Raw genomic sequence first — 24,422 nt, forward strand, 5'->3', positions numbered from 1 at the left:
AAACATGTATAGACATATTTAAACATTGCCAATTTAATAAAAGAATGTGAAAAATGTTGAGGGGGCCGATATTTTTTTTTCCCCACTAGGGGGGCACGGCATAAAAAAGTGTGAAGCCCACTGATCTAGCGTAATAGGTTGCTCTTCCGGTTACTGGCGACAGGTTTTCTACTACAACATGGCCACCGCAATCCCGCACAGTATAGAAGAGCCTTCGGTATTGACGTATTTGATCCCGTTTCTATTTCACTGATAGACAAAAAAGCGAGCAGCAAGCTGGGCGCAATGGGTTGAATTTTGTCCCTGCCCGGTTGCCGTTCTCCAGGTATATAAATATCTGACGGCGGCTCGTGATGTTCTCTGTGTGACTGCTTATGAGCTTGGTGGCAGTAGGAGCTGGTGCGGCGCGGCGCTGTATGGTTTGGGGGTAGGTCCGTGGATTTTGTAGTTATATTACTGTGGCCTGTCTGTGACCCTCAGGCTTGTGGCGCGCAGCAAACCTACCACGCTGGTGTTTTGGGATTTTGAGGCTAGCGTCCTTTTGTAAAGAGGCACCATTGAGCATGAGCACGTGGGCCAAAGCGACTTGCTTGAGTCGCCTTGGTGGTGATCTAATTAATTGCGTGTGTTGGCGCCGGCGATCCAGTGCTCTTACTATTCACCGATTTTGACCATCGAATAAAATGAACCTGACTATTGCATAGTGATTTCCTTATTTAAAATCTTAACACGAAGCGGTTTCTTTGGCCTGGGGAATCGCTTACGTCCTGTGGCGCATTATCTGGCTCCTATCAGACTTTAACACTGCGACCGCATGTTAAATCTCTCGTCCCTCCGTTTTGGAAACTTGCTTATTTGAGTTTCAGTAACATAGGACTATTTAAAAAGTTTGTATTTACGTTTCGGCATTTTCTGGCGACAGTAGCTATATGAAACACTGTTCATTGTGAAACCCTGGGTAATGTTGGCAAGTGTTAATTTTAACAGTCTTTTCTAGGTGCTACAAGTTATCGTAAGAGTACCTAGTAGTGGTTACTAAGTATTACTACAAAGGTAAATGGCATGTGGATTTAATTTTTAACGTAAACGGTACTTGTGCTTTAGGGGGACCCCCAAGATACTTCTGACCTGGGTTATGCAAGTGTGTTTGCTGATGGTGCATTCACTAAAGATTGTGATTCATACATGCATGATTCGCTTGAACCTGGTCCATATTCACTGGCTTAAGATGGATCTGTTTTATCCATTACTCAGTACTGTACCAGTCGATAACCGAGTAGCCAACTTTTAAGACCTGGAATAACTGCGTTGATCCAACACATGCTGATGACCAATCAAGACTCTAATCTAGGCTACCACTGAGGGTCTCAACAAGCTATATACTATGACTGCTTCACAAATCGAATTCCTAACCAGATATGTGATATTTCACAAATCTGTCCCAGCAGATCCTCCCCCTCCCCTCAATGTCTCACTTCAACCAGGCTTCTCAGGGTCTTAAACTTTAAATGAAATGCCTCACAATGAACAACCTGTTAAGCTGCTAAGTTGAGTATCTCATGAGAAATATCATAAAGGGGCTGTTAGCTTACATATCTCAGTTTTTCATCTCTCACACTTTAGTCCATCACGCAAATACCTCAGTAATCATCCTGCACGACCTGGAATAATTTTCCACATGGGCTCAAGGCAAGTTTCAACCACACGTCCTGCAGTGTAGCTTGCTAGCTGTCCAGGCAGGTGATTCTTGGCTCCACGTAATAGTAAGCGATATCAAATCTTTGCAGTACAATGAGTTTTCAGACTAACTCACTTCCTGCTCTCAGATAGTCGTAATCTGGCATCGTACTTCCTTCATTTTCGCGTATATATAGTTTTTAAAAGGCAAACGGGTTTGCTCACTTTTACATCCGGATTGTCATTAAGGATGTTCCAGTTTGACTTTTATTTGGTTAGTCAAATTAAAAACATGACTGACCAATACAATTATCTCAGTTTCTTTTCTGGTTTGTTGAACACGCTTTCGCAGTCATAAACCTGGCTCTTTTGAAAGTTGATTTAACGTTTCGAGTAGCCCCTCTTTGGAACAGTTTCTCCGTACCTGGAGAAATTATCCAAATGAGATTATACCCCTGGGATTTAGGGTGGAACTAGAATAGTGTAATGTTTTTTTGTCAGTGGGCTTGGTGTGTTAATCAACTTGGAGATGTTCGTCTACCACCTTCATGGAAATATCCCAAAAACCTATCTTGGGGTCACTAATGCTGTGATTTTAAGTTAGCTTCTCATAGGTACAACCAAACCAAAATCATCTGACATCCCTTGGGGGGACCCCCTAACAAATTATCAAAGAAGTGATACCAGCATTTCAGATTATTATAAAATGGGGCAATCGTTGTAAATCTATAAAACTTCATCTGGTTCTGAGTGGTGATACCCCCATATGGAACAGATCAGCTTTGAATATTGATAATTGGGGTTTTTGGTGGTATCTTTTTCTGATCCTTTTTTATGTGTCACTGTGAAGATTTTAGTTTTTTAAATCATTTGGAATGAGTTCATTTTTTACTTGTACATCCTACAGCTTGATACAACATTGTACTTGTGTTTTTTATTTTATTGTGATAAGGGTCTACGAATGACTAGATGAAATCATGTGTAAACCCTCCATGGTGGTACTGAATTGTAGACCTGAGTTTGAGGATTAGATGTGTAATAGTCTGGGAAAACTACAGTTGAGCTGATACTGAGCCCTGGGCTCTGTGTATACTAGATACTTTTAACTGTAGTGCAGGCCATACAGACGGCAATGTATATATTTTTTATAACAGGCTTTAGTTTGCCTGTTGGAGCGATCTATATACACTGGGAAACAATCGGACTGTCAAATCAATTTTCTTTGACTTCAAAATGCTATCTTAAGCATGTAGGACTGCTTTAGTCAACAGCCAAACCTTCTGGCGTTCCCAATGGTAAGTATGTTGGTTCAGATTTTAATTTGGGTAGCTACTGTTGCTGCACCAATGTAAAATAAGTTTTTTAATTGGACTAGATTTGGATGTCCACGTCTTAATCATTTATTTGCCCCTTTAGTGTTGCAGGCATGTCTGTTGTGTCATGTTTGTGTCATTGGGTGGCATACAGTATACTGGCTATATCTAAATTTGGTGTTTAGTACCATGAATACTTGAAAGATGGTAGCCAGACAAAGTTTTACCCTGCTTGTTTATTTAATTGTTTAAAACCTGTTGCGCACAAACCCCTGTGATAAAGTATTCAGACACTTTATGCTATTATCTTAAAATTCAGAATCTTAATATTGACATGTGGGCAATGTTAGCTCATCCCTGTTAGTGCAATTCAGCAAAATGGCATTGCATATTACCCTGTCTTTACTGTAAATGGACTCCCTTTCTGAAGAAGGAAATTCAGTATTTTAATGTGGGGGTTGGGATATTTTGATCGAATCTGTTGGGTTGCTATAATTTAGTTATGGCAAGGTCTGTTTCCGACTTGTGTCATAAATGTGTGTAGTGGTGCGTACTAATGGCACTTATGCTTGCAAAGTGCAACTGTGGTTGTAATGAACACTTAACCACAATAGTCACTTTATTCTAGTACTTTGTTTTGCCGTTCTTGCCTTGGGCTTCAGTTTATAAACCTTCCGAAACTGAATTGCATCGTTTTACGTCTGGTTTGACAGTGCAATTATCTATTTACCAATACTTATTAGTGGGCTTTGCCCCTTCCCAGAGAAGTTTAACTTCACTCATGCTGGGCTGTCTTGTGCATCGTTCATCCTCTTGAGCCCAGTGGAGACTTTTACTTCATCATAGTAAATTGGACACTGAGGGCCCGATTCACAAAGGTAAACCGAGATGAGTCTTGACTTTACAACTTTCGGTATTCACAAGTAGTAAAGTTAGACTTTTGTCTTGGTTTAACTTGCATTTGGTCTTAAGCCTAACAACTACTTGAATGCTGTTTGTGAATACTGAAAACTCATCTCAGTTTACCTTTGTGAATCAGGCCCTGAATTTGAAGTCTTGCACACAGCTATTTTTTTTTTTACTGTAGAGGGCTTTATTTTAATAGTTAGGACTCCTAATCAAAGCCTGACTTTCTTGCTTTTACAGCACCTTTAATATGTATTTGACATTACATTGACCTGCAGTTAAGTTCTTTAGTACAAGTTTTCAGAAATGTGCCTGGGCAAATCTTACTAAAGCATCAGAAGCTTTCCCGCATTGAATCTGCAGGATTATCCCACGCTCTGTGGAGGTGGACTGTAACCCATGTTCCAATTCCTTCATGGCCTGCCCAAGCAATTCAAAGCTTAACTTCCCCCCCCCCCTTTTGAGATCTGCCTCGCATTTTTTACACATGCTCAATTTACACTACTTTAAAACTCTGCATCAATGTGTTAACACCCTTCTGCCTCACCTACTGGCAGGCTCTCACTGCTGGCTAGGGCCTCTTAGGACAGGCCAGTTTTCTGGGAGGCTTGTAAGAAATAGAGGCAGGTGGGGTGGTAATGAGAAGAAATGCTGTCTCTGACAGTGTTTTGCAGCTTTTTGATCACTGGAAGGGCAGAAGAGGTATCAGGTTATGAGACTTGTGGTGGTCTAAAGCAAGTCTTATGTATTACCATAAACATTACGTGTGAGAGGTATACAGTAATTTGTAACGCAGCATGAATAACCTTAAGCAGTGGGCATTAAGACAGCAGAAAGAGCCTTCACAAAGTAGCTCCTGGAATGCTGTGTATGCAACAGAATGACTTATCAAAGCTCAGACCCAAATGGCTACTTGCGGATCTTCATGGCACCAATATCCGCATGATTGCCTGTATTATGAAGGCTTGAACACCAGCTGTTTACCATGTGCTAGCCCTGACCTGGTGGTGGCCACGTCGTAATACAGCTGCTTCCAATTGAAAGTTATAACTTGAGTAATTATCCTACTGGGAGGTAAGCTTCACAGTAGTCAAACTACGCTTTTCATTACCAGGACATGTTAAACTTTAAAGTACATGTTCACTTTTTAAATGCACTGTACCCTGCCCTATGCCCTGGTTAGGGCCTAGCTTAGGGGTGATATGCATGTATTAAAAACATTTAGGCCTGGCAAAGTTCATCTTGCCAAGTCGAAATGGCAATTTAAAACTGCACTAAAATCCTGCAATGGCAAGCCAGAGACCTGGTTAAAGGGCTACATAAATGTGTTGCATAAGGGGTGTTGCCGGCCCAATAGTAGCATTCAATTATACAAGCCCTGGGAATAGGTAGTATCAATTAACAAGGGACTTCCAAGTAAATGTACGATGCCCATCGGGTGTCTGCCAGTTTTGCTGTATTTGAGGAAGTGAACACAAGCACTGGTTAGCTGTACTAATGTGCAGTCCTGAAAGCCAACATAATCCGGTTCGAACAGGATGGTGAAGGCAGAAGGTTTGGTGATGACCCTGCAGAGGTCCAAGTCCAACAGTGCATTAAAGTGCTGACCGATTCATTATTACTAAATGGCAGTTTCTCAGTTACCAATATCACGCATTAGAAAACATCTAGCCTGTATTGAAGTAAAAATATGCCCCTTTGGGTATTTATCTGACCACAACTCTGGTTTAAACACCACATTACACTGCATAGGCTAGGTTCAACACCTCTTTCTACAATAGATTTCAGACTGGCTGAAGCCTGTACATACTTTGCCAGAGGGGTGCACCCAACCACATATGGTATCCTTGTCTAACTGCTGCTGGGCAGTTAGCATACTTGCCGAATAAGTTGTAAGCAATTGTTATCGGGCTTTGCCCTTCAAAACCAGATTGCATGAGCCTGGCATTACTTCACCCAGGCTGCTTGTTGCAGCAAACTAAATGAGACTAGTCTGCTGTGGAAACCTTGGGATTAGTCCTCCAGAATACTAGAATAGGGTTGTGTGCAATAGAATTCACACAACGTCCCCCATATACCTGTAGGGTACACTTACAGCCTCAAATACTGGCTTGCTTTATCCCTGTGTATATAGAGCAAAGTCTGACTTTTCCCTGAGTTCAGCAAGGCTGTGTCTTTAAACCAGATTTGTTTACTCTCCCTCAGCCATCTGCCTGAGATCCACACATTAGTCCTTGCTTAAATATATTTTGGCCTTCAGTCCAAACATTCAACTTTTGTGAACTTTTCTATGCAGCTCTAAGATGTGCTTTTTCATTTCAGACAGTAGCTGTGAAGATCATGAATACTGCAGAAGCGGACTGTGGCATGAAGGTGAGCTTATTTCAGTCATAAATGAACTCTGCCTCTTGAGGCGTTAGACACAGCTGTAGTGCCGTTTATGTGTATCACAAGTTTAAGTGCAGTTTAATTTTTAGTATTGCCTAGCACTTGAATTTGAAGCAATAGGTGGTTACCATACAACTTCATAATCGGGTGGTTCTTAATTTAAAGCAAAATTGACTTGTACTTAAGTAACAAGGGTAATTAAACCTGGAACAGAAGGAATTTAATTGATTAAATAAAATGGAATGAATCACCCAGGAATGGAATGAATTCCTCTTAATCAGTTAACCATGCAAGGGAATCCTGGTGCTAAGTTAGTCCATGATCTTCAGGGAAGTCCGTGTCTTTAATTCAATCACGAAGCTTCAGATGACTGGGCAAAGAGGGAGTTTATTTTCTTTATTACAAGGTCAGAAAAGGCTTACTCCATGCCTTTAGTACACTAGGCAAGGGAGGAACACACCACAGTACAGGGCCATACAGGTGAATCCTTAATCCAAAAACGACTCCCAGGATGGCCCCCAAGTAGGTTACAGGCGGCTCTGCTCTGAAGAGTAACACCTCAGTTTGTCACCATTGAGCTTCAGGGGCTGCTTTTTGTTTTTATTAATCCAAGAGTGAACTTCAAGCAGTTGTGCATTTGCGTTCTAAGTGGAGGGAGACAATCGTTCAGTATTAAGCATGTAGTCTTCTTAAGACCTCACTGAAAAGTCATAGCTGCAAATGAAATCCACCGGTGGAGTCTGATATTGAACAAGGTGGGGCTCAACAACGAGCCTTTGGGGAATCCACAGATGAATGCCTTGGTTTTAAGCAGTAAGGTTTCATGACTGGTAAGTATGAACCACTTCATGATAAATATTAAATTATGATAGACTACAGTAACTCGAAGCAGATTGAGACCCTCAAGATAGCACACTCTACCTCCTTGATCAGTTACTGCCATAAAGCTGCGTCCGCATTGTGTCTGAAGCCTTTTTGAGTTCACTTTAGAAATATTGCATTTGCCGAAGGGAGGAAGTTGTTGGTTCACTTATTGTGGCATGAGATGGAAGGAGCGGCAATAGTTAGTTGACACTGCAGGGTGCACATTGGGTGTTCAATTGATGGACAGCTGCTAACAAGTAGCCTTGCATGATTTAGGAACCACTTCCAGTTCTAAGGAGGCCTTGTATGAAGATAGAAGCTGCAGGCGAATAGATTCAGGTTCATTAGGAGAAGCTTTCATGAACCAACTTTGTCAAGTTATCGAATTGTATGTGCTGGAAATAAGAATAGGCAGAATCTACATTACTGGTCTAAAAGTAGAAGTGAGGCTTCAGATATCATTTTGCAGCATGAATCCTCTTGCTGTGCCTTCTGCCATTTAGTGTCTGTTTTTTTCTTGCTTGGGTTGTCGACTGCCATTTAGTGCTGGGGTCATCTCTTGTGACGTTGGGCGGCACCCCGGAAGTTCCTGTGAACGGTAGCAATCTTCAGATTAGTTTTTCTGCTGTTGGGTCTAGAAGCAAAGGGAAACGCTATCCAGTTTTGGGCGAAATCCACGAAAGAATCCAGGCATTCGTATTTTTTGTGGACTCCAGAAGCATATTTCAGAATGCCAAAGATCCTTTTCAATCCTGGAAACTTTTGAAATTATCCACTGCTTAAATAGTCAAGGTATAATCAACAGCCCTGAATTTCCATAGTATGCTTGTCTCTGGGCTGTACTGTATTCCACATGCTGGCGTTTGTTCAACCGGAACTTAAATTGCTTTAAATAGTTTGTATTCGACATGTGCCTGAACTATATATCCCACTGGGCAAGAGTGACACTGGTCCCTATTTCACTTTGTCATCTGATAAGTCTGATCGCATTTATCATTGCTTAATTTTTATACTTTCAACTGGATTCCAGATATTTAAATTAACTTGCGACTTTCTTTATGCAGCTTTTAGACGCGTATCTTTTTTTTTTCCTAGCCTGTAGCTGTGAAGTCTATAAAGTTTGACGAGCCTGAAAGGCATGAAGGTGAGCATATTTCAATTCTTCAAATGAACTCTGCTCGTAGAGGTGTTGTAGACAAGCTGAAGTGCTGTGTAGGACAGTAGGTGGCATAGACACTAATGTCTAGACTACTCTACCATGAGCAGTCTGAATGATTGAACAGCCAGACAAATACCATTTGTTCTGTTTAGATAGAGTTGAATGTGTATCACATCAGGTGGGTCCAATACAGTTGCAGCTTCAGTGATTAACTTAAATAGAATGTGACCTCCTACCTGGACCCAATGGATCTTGAAATACAATACTTCCAAGTCTTTTTAGACTTGGACTCTTGCTGGTAGAATTTTTAGGATGAGTATAAGCAGCATGCATTGCTTTCTCCAAGGCATGTTGTATACACTTTGTGGGTTTACATCCCGGCCTTTGCCTTTTTATTTATTACATCAGTTCATCTTTTAATAAGCTTTGTGGTTGAACTTTGCTCTTTGTCCCTCTTTTTTTTCTGCTTTGTTCCCTCCCACCGAGCAGCACGTAACTACTGTTATCTTTCCACTTTGTGGCTTATTTGTTTGTCTTTGGGACGGTTTCTTTTCTTTCCTATTTTCGCAAGCTTCCGTTTTATTTGGTTCCTGGTGCTTTTGTAGCATTTGATTAGCAGTGTTTTCCCTTAAGCTTTTGTGGCAGCTAAAAGACCTTGTGCATCTCCTTTATTTAAATATTTACAACAGAAAAGGACATGATGGCATGCAAGTTTAAAAGACTTTTCCCTGCCCTCCTGTCTATGCTTGCTCCAATCACTTCTCCCCATCAATGCTTTAAACCAATTGGCCTTTGTCCTGCAATTAATTGTCGGCAATGTTTCGAAGTGATTGGGCCCCCCTGGATCTGTTTCGAGTCTCTGCAGTCACGTTCATTCAGGTGATTTGTTTTTCAGCCTAAAGAAATGCTGCTTTATTATATTCCCCTGTACATGTTGCATACTATTTGTACCGTACCAGAAGTTATGTTCGTGTGCATTTGAAAGTCTATTGCATGTATCCTGGGTTTAAGCAAAATGTGTTCCCTTTTTTGCATATGTTTTTAGCAATGTCTGAACTAGCTTTTGGTCGTTTCCCAAATTGTTACAAGGTTATGTCACACAGATTAGTTTGCAAGCCAAGGCTACAACCTGAATACTTTAAATTAGTAACTTCTACTCCACTATGTAGCAGCAATACCTGGCCACTCCGCACTTGCCCTGGTAACTGTCACACGTTAGTACATGCTTTATTCTCCCATATTGGCACCAGAAATGTGCATGAAAGGCTTTGCAGTTAAACATGCTGCATCTAAAGTGCAAAAGCATGACACTATCCTTACTGTCTTGTAGAGTTCGACCAATTGTGGCACCCCATACATTAACATTATATATTTAACATTACAGTTTTCTTATTTCGGAGTGCAAAACGCACCAAAGCAGTTTTCTAGCTGATCTATGGGCTTAATTCTTTACTGTGACTGGTTAGTGATGTTCCCTATAGAACGGGATGGAGATGACCAGATAAGAACACAATTGATATGTATGCTGAATGCCCCTTCTAAAAAGCACTTGCTGGGCCTCTTGTGGCTCAGTGAGTTGTCGTTGAAGGGCAAAGCAACAACGCTGCGTTTGGGTGAGGTGGCTGCTGTGTGCAGTTTACTTCAATTCGTTGCGTGACAGTTCATTGCACCCAAGCCTTGCAAGAGTGGGGGGTAATTCCATAAATGTTTCATTCTGAAAACAGTTGTGCTGTAAATCTTGCCTGGGGATAGCAGTAATATTTGTGTAAAATAGCCACTGTGACACCAAGTTTTCTTTTTTTCTTCAGGACATGGTGGTTCATTGTATGCAAAGTTTTGCAATCTCACTTGGGCTCCCTGTGTGATTCGTGATCCACTGCTGTGGAGATTAAGGTAAGCCCCAGTGGATTATAAGAAGCAACTGTAGAAGACTTTAGATTCAGTGAGTAACTCAAGGCGAGAATTCTGTGCAGGGTGATATTTGGTGCCTAATTTTAGAGTGGTGATGCACGAACAGCGCTTGGGTTTTGTGCTCATTCAGTACATGTAATAAGCTACTGCTACATGCCCCTTTTTTAGGTCTCGCCTGACCCAGCGCATGCACTGGTCTGGCAAGACATTTTGTGAGGGCTCCAAAAAGTGCTACCAGGCCAGCCTAGGTAGAGTGCATGTGCACGGGGGGCGCGCGCGTTGTGGTTTACCGCGATTACTTTCACGGCCGCTTTGATGATCTCCGTGAGGCTTCAATAGATTGCAGCATTGGCATAGCCAATAGGTCATGCTTTTGGGACCTTATAAGTGTTTAGTTATGCAACTGTTGCATGGTTAAACACTTATAAGGTCCCAAAGGAGAGACCTATTGGCTATGCCAATGCTTGTTTAGGTCTTGCCTGGCATTGCAGCACGCATGCACTGCACGCTCTGAGGGCTTCTTGAAATCAGTATACTTTCGGAAGTAGTTTAGTCTCTGCCCATAATTTCCATTGGCGTGCATCATTTTACGTCCTTCATTATGCTAAACAGTGTTCTGATTGTAAAGGAGGCTTTTTAGTCCCTCCTGGTTACCACCATGTCCTCTTTTTGCACCGCCCACCCAGGATGTTTTACTGGCTGAGTGACGCATTCAGCATTGTATACTCGGTGAGCACTATTTTCTTTCAGCTGCTCAGCAGCCCCATCTGTGGCAGGCTGCTCAGCAGCCCCATCTGTGGCAGGCTGCTCAGCAGCCCCATCTGTGGCAGGCTGCTCAGCAGCCCCATCTGTGGCAGGCTGCTCAGCAGCCCCATCTGTGGCAGGCTGCTCAGCAGCCCCATCTGTGGCAGGCTGCAGTGCATGTGGCTCGCTGGCTGGAGGTGCAGGGTTTGTTTTTTTTTTTTTTTTTTTTTTTTTTTTTTTTTTTTTTCTCTACATTGGCTTGCTGGCCAGAGGTGCGCTGTGAATGTCTGTTTAAACCGTCCCTCCCGCTTTTTCCCCCGGCCACTGAACCAAATGGGAGAAGAGACTGCTTCTGAAGCGCTGCAATATCTTCAACCCACTTATTCATGTTTTTGACCAGAAATCTGGGCAAGTGAATCTGAAGCGGAGTCAGTCCCGACTAAGTGGTGCTAGCAGCATAGGGGAGCCCCCCTGAAGAGACAGCAAGTCAGTCTGCTAATGTAGAGCCCTTTTACTGGTCAGGTGAAAGCAGCGCCCCCAAATTCCATAGTCACTGACCAATGGAAGCTGCATTCACCGCTCCCACATCACTACACGAACACTGCCCGCTATGATTGAGACGTTTAAATTTTAAGATGGCTGCCGCAGGCTCGATTCCTTATCACCGGGCCCACATCCTTCTGTTACGGCGCATCGCCAGTGACTGCTGTGGTGCTGCTATCTGGGCCCTGCATGCTGCTGCATGTGATTGCCAGGGGAGCCAGCTTCCCGCGCAGAAGTGAGTGCAGGTAATCGGTAGGAGAAGTGGTCCTGTTATCTAGAGAAGCCAGTCTCTGCTTGTTTTCACATTACCCCTGTGTCCTCCTTACACTCTCCTACCCATCTGCTGGTCCCACCCTAGGCTCAGAAGGTCCCTTACAGAAAGCCCCCTTGATTTAGTTTGACTTCTTCCCTGTTGGGTGGGCTCCTTGGCCTAACCCAGTTGTACAGACACTCACCTGCGTCCTGCACTTAAGTTCAGGAAATGCTCCTTCATAGGGCTAATCATTTCCAAGTTCAAGGAGCCCCCTCCAGGCATCCCTGCATGCAGAATGCGTTCCCCCCCCCCCCCCCCCCTTCCCAAGCCAAAGTAGTACTGGGCACACCCGCTGATCAGTTTAGAAACTTCTCGCGCCTCTACTCACCCAGGGCAAACTTCACCAGGATGCACTGTCTAGAAGCAGCACCTGCCCCATCCCAGGGGGATCGGACCCTGCGTTCCTCGCACCATCCTCGGCCCACTGCATGAATAGCAGCCAGACCCTCTACCAGAGCCTGCTGGGAACTTGTCTTGGGACCTGAGTTTGGCCCAATGTTGGATCGAAGCCCACCCACCATAGCTTTCACCCTATGATCTTACTTCCATTCGTGCTCCTGATAGTGAAAGGCACTTTTTATAGGCTGTGTGCAGTCACCCTGCCATGTTTATTTGGAGTATGGCGTATTGAACAGACGTGGCTTGTTTACCAAACATGTGAAATTTCATTTATTACCCAAAAAGTTTATGCTCCGGCCTAGTTTGTTTATTAGCCTAACGCATTCTTCAAGTTGTATAATTATTGAGCAGATGCACATGGCAGGGTGTGCTCAATTAACAACTTCATCAGCAAATATGCTGTTTGTTGCATTTTTGCATGAAAGGGGTGTCGTATGTTCAGTCTTATTGCAGCCCTTTGTTACAAAATTAAATATCCAAGGCTCACATTGGCTTTTACTGTTAAACGGAATAACTTTTCTTTGTATTTTTGAATGGAGAAGGGAAATGTAGTCAATGAATGTCCTTTGACTCATGGCTAGGCGTTTATGAACGAGGCTTTACACCGCTGTTAGCATTACAGTGCTAATTAACACCTAAGTATTTCATAGGTGTGATGCTTTGTATGGCTTTTGCTAGCATTAAAAATATCGGGCAAGTGTAACTGGTACATGCATTTGGGAAATATCAGCTGCATTTTTTTTAACAGAATAACTGCATATGGATAAATGCAGCCTGACTGGCTGAAACTTCTCATAACCAGGATCTCTAATTATGTTGAGTAGAACCAACTAGGTAACTAGCCCTGTAACTACACAACAGTGGGCCTCCGCAGATGAGTCTTAACTCTAAAGCCCCGGGCCTAGATAGAGTTCCAGTAGCTGTATACAAAGCTGTGGTTGATCTAGGGGGCCAATCCTTACAGGAATTTTTAATCTAGCATTGACTGAGTGCATACCCCCTTCGTGGGGTCAGTCTGTTATTGTTCCTATTATAAACAAGCATTGGCATAGCCAATAGGTCTCGCCTTTGGGACCATATAAGTGTTTAGCCATGCAACAGTTGCATAACTAAATGCTTATAAGGTCCCAAAAGCGAGACCTATTGGCTATGCTGTGCGGCCGCTATCGCGATCAAGCATCAAAGCGGCCGTGAAAGTAATCATGTTAAATGCGGCACGCGCACCTGCGCCCATGCACTGTAGCTCTAGACTGGCCTGGTAGCACTTTTTGGAGCCCTCTCAATAAGTCTCGCCAGACCAGTGCATGCGCTGGGTCAGGTGAGACCTTGAAAGCAATAGGTCAGAAGCCAAGAATTAGCACCCCGTATCACTTTTAGACTCCGCCATCACAGTGATGAGTAAACCATGATATAAATTCCCCAGCGCAACATGGTTTTAGGAGAGGATTGGACTACAGAACAAATTATTTAGAGCTGGTAACATTTGAAGGTTTTTCTTTATTTGAAGGTAATTGGTAAATACACATGTGCTAAAGAAGGGAGTCTATACCTATGCTTTTCAGATCTTAGTAGTGCCTTTGATCTAGTTGATCATACAATTTTGTGGCCTGCTTTACTTTATCTCGGTGCACCCAAAGGCTTCATTTCCTTGCAAGGCTTTATGAAATGTTATCCTGCAAAGTGAGATATGGACAGGTGGGTAAGTGCACTCCAATGTATTTGAAACATGACATTCGCCAAGGTTGTCCTTGCCCTACTTTTTTTGCTATTCATTAACAAGATTGATAAATTGTAGACTCCCCGCTGTTGTAATCTGGAGCGTATAAGACTTGCTGATGCCCTGTGTAACGTTGGTGCTGCTCATGCTAGAGTTGTAATTGAATAAATCTTTCTACTAATTCACCACTGTGGAATATTCACATTTGAACACCCGCTAATATCTGGCAATGCCATACCTACTCTATTATACGCAGATGATGCGGTGCTCCTTTCTAGGACCCCTGTTGGCCTACGACTCATGGATAAATTTAGCAAGTTTGTAGCAGAACAAACTGCTAATTAACAAAACAAACACCATGATATGTGGCACCAAACCAATGAAATGTCACCTTTTATATTGCTAGCATTCCAGTCCAAACATTATTGCCAAGCCACTATTGAGTTCTGGCTTTGACTTCGGCTGGAGAGGCGGCGGCCATTGCACAATGCCCCAGTTGTCTGCCCCTGTGAGTGCTGAAGCAGCAGCTCGTATCCCTACATTTACTCCAAAAAGATAGCCTTGTAAAAGCAAAGTCTGCCTTCACGTTCCTACCCCATCAGTGAATTTAGTGAAGGTGCCTGGTAAACTAGCTATTGCAAACAAATAATCAGCCCTGGTGGTAACCTTTAGTACATTCACGGCGGGTCTAATCACACGGGCAACTGACCTGTTGAGCTTGCCCCTCCCCTAACTTGGTTTTCCAGTTGGGGGTGCATCATGTACTTTCTTCACGTAGTTCACTCGTAAGCTTGAATTTTAAGTGCACAACAAAACCGCAAGATGCATGTATAGATAAACTACGTGCTTTATTTATAGTCTCATCTTGCCCTGAAGCAGCGGCCATTTTCTGCTGCTTGGACAGAGCACAAAATGGGGATGACTGAGATGGAGGGAAACCGGAACTGGCTGTTGCCAAGCTCACACTCGAGATGCGGGGTGGGCAGCACATCCGCCCACTTGATGCGCTTCTGACTTTCTGTTCCGTCTGTTTTTGTGGTTTGAAACCTCTCCATCCCTGCATTCACAAATATACAGAGTGGTAAAGACCCAATACCTGTCTCTTGACGACTAATGGGCAAGAATTCAGAGCCCTACCTAATGCCATTTTTCTTCTGCAAAGGTTTAGCACAAACCATCTTGGATTGCTTAGCGGATGTTGCACAAACTGCATCTGAGATGCAGTTTAGGTTAGTTCATTGGGCCCAGTTCGAAGGTGTGAAAAGCGGTCTCCCCACATTGAACATTTTCATGAGAGGCACAGCAATGGTACATCAAAATACAGTATTGATAACATAAGTAAAGGGCAATTTATATGCTGTCCCTGGATGTTACTGTTGCAAACACACAAAGCTACAAAAATAAGATCAAATGTTAAATTCATTAGGATTTATCTCATACTTAGCTTATTTTACAAGCATGCGGTAAGTGATTTGGGTCTATTTGCAAACCAACTGTGCTATAACTAGATGTATATTCAGAACATGACCAGAATATAAACGAATCGCTCCACTATACAAGGAATAGGGCCATGCTTGCGTACACCCCAACTAGCATCATACTGTGGAACTGGAGCAACACACTCCAGTGGGTCAGATCTTTCGGTGCATATTGCTCACATCTGGTGCTACTTGATTACTAGCCTCGCCTGAGGAAAACAAGGGTCCAGGTTGTTTCATACCTTATTTAATGCCTATACAGCTCCATTTGCAACAGTCTGCATCTGTCACACTATCAGTTGTCCATATGTATGCTGATCATACTCCGATGTATTGATATCTTCAACCAGAAGACCAGTATGAAGGGGTTGACACTGGAAATGCAGGTGGGTCTTGAAACGGATGGATATCTAACAGAGGTCACGTTGGTCAACTTGAGGCTTGCCCTTCCATTTGAAAGCCTCCCTTTATCGTTGTCCCTCTCTTCCAATCTCCAGCGCTAGCTGGTCCAGTCTGCAATATTGCCCTTGCCTTTATTCTTGAGCTATCACTTAGTCTGCATCTTCGGCATGCAAGTGTAATTCTCAATTTCCTTAACTTATCACGTCACACTATTCCTCAAAGCCCCACTCGCAGATTAACTACCCGCATCCTTTAATGTCCTCACTTTGTCTCAACGTTGGTTTCAGGAAATAGCATAAAGGCGTGAAGATCTTCCTCCTACTACAGGCTTGCCAAGGAGTGTAAAGAGCCAGATACACTTACCTATGCACAGAACCCTGTGCACCTGCCCAGTCTATTATTGTCCATTAGCTGAGGTTTGACAAACCTTATTACCCAAAGCAAAAAAGATCGGATTTGAGACTAACGTGTTAAATCGACACCAATATCAATTGCTAAATAAAATGTCATATTTCCAAGCCCTCACCATCTAGAATATTTTCCAAAGTATTACCATTCCCTAATAGCAGACTCTAAGGTTCATTAGAAACAGAGAATCGCTGCATGAATGCCATGCTAGGCTTTAAAAGTGCACTAGCTGTACAATCCATGATGCTTTGTGAAGATGTATACAAGCCCCAGCTGCTGCATTCCTCCATTCCACTTATGGAATTTATGATCCAAGATGTAAAGGCTGGCTTGGATGCAGCAGACTTAGCCGCGCCAGGGACCGCCTGCTTAGCAATATCATAGCTGCCAGCAATGCCTTGCATGAACCCTCTGCAGATCAATTCTTTGGAATCCGAATTTCTACTTGGGTCGTAGCCAAAAGACTAAACCATATTCTAAGGAGATGATTAAAGCTCTTAATATTTGAACGTAAGTTAGTGAAATGTTTTCTCCGGTTGGTGTAAGAACCTGGGAGAGAAGACAAAGTGCCAGACTGGTGGACAGGAGGAAAGTGCATTATTACCTCCAAGTCATGGAATTGGTTGATCACATTCTGATATAAGCATATGTATGCTCTTAGTATCTGGAAAAAATGCTTTGATAACACAATACAATGAGATCTCATTGGGGACTAACAACCACAAACATACAAACTATGAAGCTGGCGCGCCAAAGCGCAATCGCACACAATTCAAGGTCTGGGTCTGAAATTGCATTAAGGGAGAGCAGGCTTGACTCTGAATCCAGATGTGAGCAGTCAAGTTGAAGCAGCTGCTGAAAAGCTGATCTCTTACGTTTAGTAATCATTGCGAAATGGAACAATTTAAATGTGTGGCGATTGCAACTATGAAATAACTAGCATTGAAAAGGCAATAGGTCTCGCCTTTTATTGAGTTAAGCCATTTGCTTTACTAATGGTATTGTATAGCAAAGCAAATAGACCTATTGCATTTTTAATGCTTGTTTGTGTTCCTTCCACGATAGAATTTCAGCGCAGATCCCATCGCGCTGGGTGTTTCTCGTTCAACTTGTACTTCGTGGGACAATTTGTAAATGGGTTTCTACTTGTTCCACGTGACTTGATTGCGATTGAAATGCTCTTCCGCTTAATGGTGCTTTGCTGTGTCTCTTACATGCTCCTTTGTTTGTGCAGATGCGACCAGAAGCCCCGCTGGCCTTGGATACCTGAAGGGACCTTCATGGTGAGTAGATTGTGCTTCTTGCAGTGTCCCGCTCCTAAAGGCGTTGCAGACGCAGCTGCAGTGCTGTGTATGTGTCAGTAGGTGGCGCAGAGAGACTGGCTGTGTCTACGCTCGGTGCTCCAAACCATGAGCACTCAGAATGATTAGCAGCCAACACGTTTTCTAGAGCAATGGTTCTCTTGTACAGTGACACAAGCTTCGTTTTATGCGTTTGTGACAGTGAGCCAGGATCTATAATTTACAGCTGTAAAGTCTGCTCTGAAGTCGTGTTTTGGTTTAGATCTGAATTTGACTCCCAGTGATAAAGCCTCTGGTTCCTGGTCCTCCATTACAACCTATGTTGGTTGAATGTGGGATTTTTCTCGCCTCTAACTAGTCTGCTAGTCGCCATCTTTAATATGCCTGTCTAGCCGGTCTCCTGCATGGCTTGAGTGCTGCCCGGTAATGTGCATTTTCTGGCCTACTGTTTCCTCCAGCGAGTTCAGCAAATCATGGAAACCCTTGGAGGTGGGGACTCGTGTACTTTCTCATTGACGTGAGCTTTGATTGGTTAATGGGCCTTGAGTGCCGGTAGTTACAAGCTGTTGGTGATATCCACGGGAACCCGACTTGTTAGAACCCTTGTAGGTAGTCTGCCGACTCTTCCATGCCAGGAAGCTGTCAGAGCCCAAAAACTGGTGCCTCGTGCCGGTCATCTCGAAGACCTATGCATTGCATATGCAACAGGTGGACTAGTTAATGCTGCAGGCAGTTCATTAAGCACCGGCATACATGTGTCACAATGAACCCCATGTACCAAGTGGGTAGTGGTCTCCAGATAATCTTCCTTGTCCAGGCCCTATAGGAATATTTTTCGTGTTTGGAAGTCTCCCTTGGCATAGAAGGATGCCAAGAGTGTAGGTCCAACACCCTGCATAGCCCAAACTGGTTGGACAGAGGACTCTGCTCTGCCCCTACCAGACACTAACTGAATAAGGCTCAGTTGGAAATTCCCAACAGGAACACTGGTGAGATTCTAAATATTGATGGCTTTGTCTGGGTGATGGGGTCTGGGATTCATATTTCAGGGTACGGCCATTTATTTTGGCCCATGTTCGGCGAGAGTAAGACTTGGGTTCTGCACTTTTCTTTCGTCCTTTTTGGTACCAAGTGCTGTCCCTTCCCTCCATTTCAGACCTCTTGTGGGGGTTGGTGGTTTAAACCCCTTGTATCTAAGGGATCGTGTACCCGTCATGTCTGTCTCGAGTAGCTTTGATCAGAGGGTCTTGAGAAATCTAGCGCTGGAACTCTTTAGAACTGTCCTTTCTGTTGAAGCGCTGACTGCATGGTGTTGGGGTTCCCGTTCTGCTGCACCCGTGTTTGATGCCCTCGCATCCTGCGCCGAGCCTGGCCTGCTCGTCCAGTCACCCTGAGTGAAGTCCTGTCGAGCTGTGGGTTGGTCTGACCGCTGCATCTGTTGGGGGGGGGGGGGGGGGGGGGGCAGCAGCGCTCCGCACAGTGTCTGGCAGGGGTGGAATAGTCATATTAGTTTGGGGGCAGCAGGTGCTGTCCCTGGGAGCTCTGCTCGCATCCCTGGACACCACGGGTTGTGCCACGCCATCTTCTGACTTTCTGTCAGGCTGCTGGCACCCCTGGAGAGCCCGGCTACTTGTGAAATGTATCCTGGCTCAGTATTCTGTTCATCCCAGAATTGGACTTCTAAGAGCAGTGTACTGTTTGGCATGAGTGTAACACATGGTCCTTATTTCACTTTATTCTCCCCTGATAAGAGTCTGAGATTAGCTCATATCATTGCTTAATTTGTATCCTTTAAACCAGATTACATTTACATTTTGTGACCTTTTCTATGCAGCTTTTGGATTTTTTTTTTTTTTTTTTTTCCAGCCTGTGGCAATAAAGACTAAAGCTCTGCGAGCCTGACCAGCATGAAGGCGAGCGTCATTTCAATTCTTCAAATGAACTCTGCTCGGAGGTGCTGTAGATCGAGCTGAATGTGTCAAATAACGTGTGTGTTCCATACAGCTGCAACTTCAGTGAGTAACTTGAAGAGAATGTGACCTACCTGGACCCAATGGAATTTGAAATACAATAGTTCTATGTCTTTTTAGACATTTACTTTACTGGTAGAAACGTCATCCTTGACAGTGTGCCATGAAGTCCGTTTTTAGGTTGAGCCGAAGCGGCGCGTGTGCCTTCTCTTCAAGGCATGCTAAATACACTTTGTGGGTTTACATCCCGCCCTTTGCCTTGTATATTTCTTCGGCTGTCCTTTAAGATGGTTGCTGGCTGGTGGTTAAACTTTACTTTGTCCCTCCTTTCTATGCTTTGTTCCCTCCCACAGCAGTACCCAACTACTGATATCTTCCCCCTTGGTGGCTTATTTGTTTGTCTTGGACTAGCTTTTCTTCCCTGCTTGTGTTTGCAAACGCTTCAGTCTTGTTTGGTTCCTGATGCTTTTGTAGCATTTGAACAGCAGTTTCCCCTTATGCTTTTGTGGCAGCTAAGACCTCGTGCTTCTCCTTTATTTAAATATTTACGTGAGAAAAAGGCAAGATGGCATGTGCACGTTTTAAAGATTCTCCCCATCACTGCTTTAAACCCCCTTTGGCCTGTGACCATGCATTGCAGGTCAGGGTTTCAAACTGAGCAGCCCTTACTGTCCTGCAGAGTCGGCCCATTGTGGCACCCCATACATTAACCTCTACACTTTTCTTACTTCTGAGCGCAAAGGGCACCGAAGCACTGTTCAATCCGATCTTAATCCTTTACTGTAACTGGTTAGTGATGTTCCCTATAGAACGGGGTGTGTTGATGACCAGATAATACACCATTGATGTGTATGCTGAATGCCCCTTCTTAAAAGCACTTGCTGGGCCTCGTGTGGCTCAGTGAGTTGTCGTTGAAGGGCAAAGCAACAACGCGGCGTTGGGTGAGGTGGCGGCTGTGTGCGGTTTACCTCAATCCGCTGCGTGACAGTTCATCGCGCCCAAGCCTTGCGAGAGTGGGGGTGTCTGCATGCATGTGTTCTAAATCCAGTGAGCCTGAAGGCAGTTGTGCTGTCAGTCTTACATGGGAGAGCAGTTATTTTAATGTAAAATAGCCGCTGTGACCACAATTTTTCTTTTTCTTCAGGACATGGTTTTGCATCTCACTTTGGCTCCCTGTGGGACTCGTGACCAACAGTGGAGATAGCGGTAAGTCCCAGTGGATTACAAGAAGCGCCTGTAGAAGCGTTTGAATTCAGGGAGTAATTCCAAAAGTGAGATTTTATTCTGTGCAGGATATTTGGTGTCTAATTTTAGTGGTCATGCCCCGACTTTCCACGCTTGGGTTTTGTGCTCCATTCAGTGCATGTAATGAGCTAATGCTACATGTTTCATGCACCTTTCTAAAGCAATGCTGGTGGTAGCCACGAGGAACTTGAGCTCAGCACAATGGGCACTAATGTGCAAAATTACAAAAAAAAAAATTCCAATTACCCATGTGCAGAAATACTCAGTTTAATGCTGCTTGTCTGGCACATTATCTTTTCCAGGTGATTATGAAAAGAGGTGCCTACAAAGGTGTATATAGCATCACAAAGTTGGGCTTGTACAAAATAGTTGTGTGGCTCCTTCAGCGGTGGAGCCTAGGCAGCACTTGTGGTGGTTAAATTTCGTATACACTTTATGGGCTTACAGCCCATTGCCGTTTTTATTACATTGCCCTTTAAAAAGGCTTGCTTGCGGTTTATCTTTGCTCCTCAGTCAATTTTGTTTCCTCCCACGGAGCACTGACCAATTACTGGTATTCTTTGCTTATCTGTTTTCCAGCACTTTTTGTTTCTTTCTCGTGTTTGGCAAAGTTTCCATTTTTGGTGGCTTCCTTGTTAGGAGTACAGGTCTTTCCTTGCTACAGCGTCTTTGTAAAAGATGTTTTCCACATCTGTGGAGCATTCAAGGGCCCATACTGTTTTGGCCTCTATGGGTTGCGTCATTGGATCTCATTTGGTTTCCTTGGTAATGGTCATTTCAGTTATTTGTGGCTTTTGCAGTGAGTAACTTGCAGGGAAAATCTCAAATATAAATATATTCATCATGGATAAATGGCTGCTTTAAAAATGTGACTCTCTGAAGTTTAACAGGGGTGAAAGCATTCGATGTGTCGTCATGACAAATCTATTTTTAACCTGTCTAAATGTTATGAACTTTAGTGTTCAGCTGGTCCCACAGGGATGGTGGCCAAGGGATTACAGCAAGAAGTGCTTTGAGGCACACTGGGTCAACATTGGAGTTTGGGCAGTACTGTATTGTCACTTCATGTGCTTTTCTACCTATTTTAAGCTCCACGCTTTCAGAATCAAGAATTTAATAGTTACTGTCGTGCATGATTGGAAGAATGTTAAGTAGTATGTTCGAGGCATATGAGCTGCAGATCACACACTGAGGATAAGATCGCCATCTGGTGTTGGGCTCGGATGATTGCAGGTTGTTGTTGTCTTCGGAGAAGCCTTTGGTCACGAGGTTGGTGACTCCTCCCCTGGACAACAGTGCGCATGGGCATCCACTCCATCGGCAGATTGTTTTTTTCCGCCATTGGGTTCGGATGAACTTTTTTCCGCTCCAGCAGAAAACTTCCAGCAATCGATTTAACTCTTTGATTTGTATTCCATCGACGTCGACATCAACTCGGACCGGTTCCGGAAGCGGCTGATGGACAGGACACCCTTCAAAAAATGCCCCCAGTGTGGAGCGAAGTTCCCCCACAGTGACCACCACGAGGTTTGCAACCTCTGCCTGTCGCCGGAACACAACGAGTCCACCTGTCCAGCTTGTTCCGCTTTCCGTTCGAAGAAGACCCTCCGGGACCGAAGAGCTCGACGCCATATTATGGCCAAACCAGCTCCAGAACCGGAAGACATCTTTGCTCAAGATGTTCCCGAAGACGACACCGAAGATCTCGAGATCGTGTCCGAAGCCGACGATTCCGATGACCTCATCACTCCAGGGCAGCGTGTGAGTACCACCCCCCCTGCCCCTGCCCCATCCAAAAAAGCAGTGGTCAAGACTCCGCCAGTTGGGCCCAGTCGCGACCGGAAATCCTCTTCAGAAGCCCCGCCCTCGGGCCCGGCTCCGAAGACATCTAAGCCTGTGGGTGGCTCGGGCTCGAGCAAACCTCACCTAATTGTGCCTTTAACACCCTCGGCACCCAAACACTCATTGTTGGCACCGAAACAGGCTCCAAGACCGAAATCTCCTTCGGCACAGAAACGTTCCTCGGCACCGAAGTCTCCACCGGCACCGAAACGTTCTTCAACATCGATGCCTAAAAGTCCATCGGCACCGAAAACTCATTCGGCACCGAAACATCAATCGGCACCGAAACCTCAGTCGGCACCGAAACCTCAGTCGGCACCGAAACCTCAGTCGGCACCGAAAAATCAGTCGGCACCGAAAAATCAGTCGGCACCGAAAAATCAGTCGGCACCGAAAAATCAGTCGGCACCGAAAAATCAGTCGGCACCGAAAAATCAGTCGGCACCGAAAAATCAGTCGGCACCGAAAAATCAGTCGGCACCGAAAAATCAGTCGGCACCGAAAAATCAGTCGGCACCGAAAAATCAGTCGGCACCGAAAAATCAGTCGGCACCGAAAAATCAGTCGGCACCGAAAAATCAGTCGGCACCGAAAAATCAGTCGGCACCGAAAAATCAGTCGGCACCGAAAAATCAGTCGGCACCGAAAAATCAGTCGGCACCGAAAAATCAGTCGGCACCGAAAAATCAGTCGGCACCGAAAAATCAGTCGGCACCGAAAAATCAGTCGGCACCGAAAAATCAGTCGGCACCGAAAAATCAGTCGGCACCGAAAAATCAGTCGGCACCGAAAAATCAGTCGGCACCGAAAAATCAGTCGGCACCGAAAAATCAGTCGGCACCGAAAAATCAGTCGGCACCGAAAAATCAGTCGGCACCGAAAAATCAGTCGGCACCGAAAAATCAGTCGGCACCGAAAAATCAGTCGGCACCGAAAAATCAGTCGGCACCGAAAAATCAGTCGGCACCGAAAAATCAGTCGGCACCGAAAAAATCATCGGAGCCGAAAACTGCGTCCCCGCCGAAACAAGCTCATAAAGACCCGAAGCGGACGTCACAGACACCACCTTCGGAGCCAGATGATCTTTTTCGACCAGATCCTACTCAGAAGCGGATCTACATCAATCCTAAAACGGGACATGTGACTGCCATCCCATATAAAAAGCGGAAGCTGGACACTACACCTCCCCCAGCTCCCATACGGAAAAAGGACTGTGCTACTTCACCACTTCGTCCTTCCTCTCCTGTTTTACCTCCTAACCCGTCCCCCCCCTCCCCCTCCTCCTCCTCCTGCTTCTCCTTTACCTTTACCTTTACCATCTCCCTATCATTCACCTCCTCCACAGGATGATAATGATGACTTAGGGGGAGGGGCGGACCCTGATTTATTTGATGATCCTGCTGACCCAAACGACCCTTTTACGTTCCCAGACCCAGCACCCGTGGATGACTGGTCTTATCCTATACCTGACATGCCTGACCCCACTACCTACCCTTCCAAGCCCTCCCCTCCTGATGACCACCTAGGGTACGGCCAACTTATAAATAGGGCAGCAACATTCCACGGCGTTACAATGCACACAGACGCCATTGAAGAGGACTTCCTCCTTGATACCTTTGAGCAGTCACAAAAGACTGTCCACATACTGCCCATGATCAAAGGGGTTATAAAGCATGCTACTGAAGTCTTTAAGGACCCTGTTCGAGCTAGGGTGCTCAACCCACGCATCGAAAAAAAGTACCGACCAGCCCCGCAAGACCCTGCATACATTAAGGCCCAGCTCCCTTTAGACTCCCTAGTCGTATCAAATGCCAGGAAGCGCGCTAACTCTCAGACAACTGG

At 44.6% G+C, this 24,422-nt stretch overlaps 1 long non-coding RNA gene and 2 other non-coding genes across 3 annotated transcripts in view; all 3 read left to right on the plus strand.

Moving 5' to 3' along the window:
- Positions 1-259: 259 nt before the first annotated feature.
- The window catches only part of LOC146868678 (uncharacterized), a 36,172-nt gene continuing 12,009 nt past the window's right edge, over positions 260-24,422 (plus strand). Inside the window, exons 1-7 of the long non-coding RNA XR_014963197.1 lie at positions 260-325; positions 6,219-6,269; positions 8,244-8,292; positions 10,116-10,200; positions 17,457-17,505; positions 19,390-19,538; positions 20,638-20,699. This is a non-coding gene — a long non-coding RNA (uncharacterized LOC146868678). The remainder of the gene's footprint in view (positions 326-6,218; positions 6,270-8,243; positions 8,293-10,115; positions 10,201-17,456; positions 17,506-19,389; positions 19,539-20,637; positions 20,700-24,422) is intronic.
- On the plus strand, positions 3,081-3,210 carry LOC146868679 (small nucleolar RNA SNORA17). Its single transcript, XR_014968937.1, has one exon. It is a non-coding gene; the product is annotated as a small nucleolar RNA SNORA17 (small nucleolar RNA).
- On the plus strand, positions 17,533-17,663 carry LOC146868680 (small nucleolar RNA SNORA17). The gene has a single exon (XR_014968934.1). It is a non-coding gene; the product is annotated as a small nucleolar RNA SNORA17 (small nucleolar RNA).

The sequence above is a fragment of the Triturus cristatus genome, chromosome 1_2, assembly GCF_964204655.1.
Source record: "Triturus cristatus chromosome 1_2, aTriCri1.1, whole genome shotgun sequence".
Lineage (NCBI taxonomy): Eukaryota > Metazoa > Chordata > Amphibia > Caudata > Salamandridae > Triturus > Triturus cristatus.